Source organism: Physella acuta, unplaced genomic scaffold (genome assembly GCF_028476545.2).
Source record: "Physella acuta isolate Inbredline_101_S28 unplaced genomic scaffold, ASM2847654v3 ptg000210l, whole genome shotgun sequence".
Taxonomy (NCBI): Eukaryota; Metazoa; Mollusca; class Gastropoda; family Physidae; genus Physella; species Physella acuta.
In genome coordinates, this window is record NW_026731729.1 from 334,250 (window position 1) to 335,568 (window position 1,319).

The following is a 1,319-nucleotide window of genomic DNA, read 5'->3' on the forward strand; positions in this document are numbered from 1 at the left end:
CCCAAATAATGATCGTGTAATGAGGTGTTAATGCTCTCCCCGTGAAGGTAGGAGGGGGAATAACTCAGGCCAGCTGTTCCATTGGCCGTAGAGTAGTTGGCCGTATGTTACCAATGTCAGGTGTTAAAAACTATGATAGTTTTGACGCGAAGAAAAATTGTAGAATAACGACGGAGAGAAGGATGCATGAAGAAAAAAAAAGAGGGGGTGGAGGGGGAGAATCTAAAGAGGAAAGGAATTGGGGAGGGTGGGGATGAAAAAGGGAGAGAATAAAAGAGGTGTTTAGTTTCACAGATGTCGCTGGGAGATATACCATCTTCGCCGTATCTTCCTCTCGCCCGAAAGAAAAGGTGGGCTGGATGGTAGCTGGTTTTTAATATCGTATGGTCCTCTGCCTTCACCTTAGACAAGTAAAAGTGATAAAAAAAGGGGGAAGAAAAAATAGAAGGGGGTGGGGGGGGGGGGTGGAGTCTGACGTCTCGCGCCCTCCACATGATCCCGTCTTAACGGTAGCGGCGACAGTGGAGGAGAGATTGACACAAAAGCTCATCATTCCGGAGTCGCTCGTGCTTGAACATCAGGATATAGCACCGATTCAGCGCAGGACGGCCTCAACATAAAACTGGCACTAAACTATTCTTACACGTATCTCTGCTCTCAGCTTCCCCCTACTTCTATTCAAGTTAATCGTACCACGACGGCGGGAATAAGAGATAAGTATAGGGTTGCGAGCAACGCTTGGCGAAGCTGGAGCCCGCTGGTCCTTAAACTTGTTCACGTTCAACCCTATGTAGTGTATTTGATTGAGCTCCCTCCCCCCTCCCTTTATCCGTAAGAAATTTAACACTGAAAAGGAAACACAGACGTACCTGTTCTCTTTTTTTTCAGGTTGTTTTTAAAGGTTATTAAATATCGTGAACGTCCATTAGCATCATTATTGAATCAATCTTGAAAAATATTGCCAATATGGTGGAAAGCCTATTCCTGGCGATACCTGGTCAATTTTTTTACACTATTAGATCTCCAGGTTAGGATAGAATGTGCTTGTTACAACATTAGTAAAGCTTTTTAAGGATCCGTGTAACAACTCTCTACTCTAAGCTAAATATATGCTTGCTTTACCCAGTTCATTACTTTGGTACCATCGTTATTTCTTTGTTTGCCTTCTTTGTTATTTCGTACTTTATCACTCTTTTTTTTTTAATGAACGCATCGGCCATCGAATTCTTAAATCTGTATGCCGACCACTTTGAGGACCGCTGATGTAGCCGCGCATATTTCTGGTCTCATTGGATGTTTGTAGGCCGACTTGTCGCCGC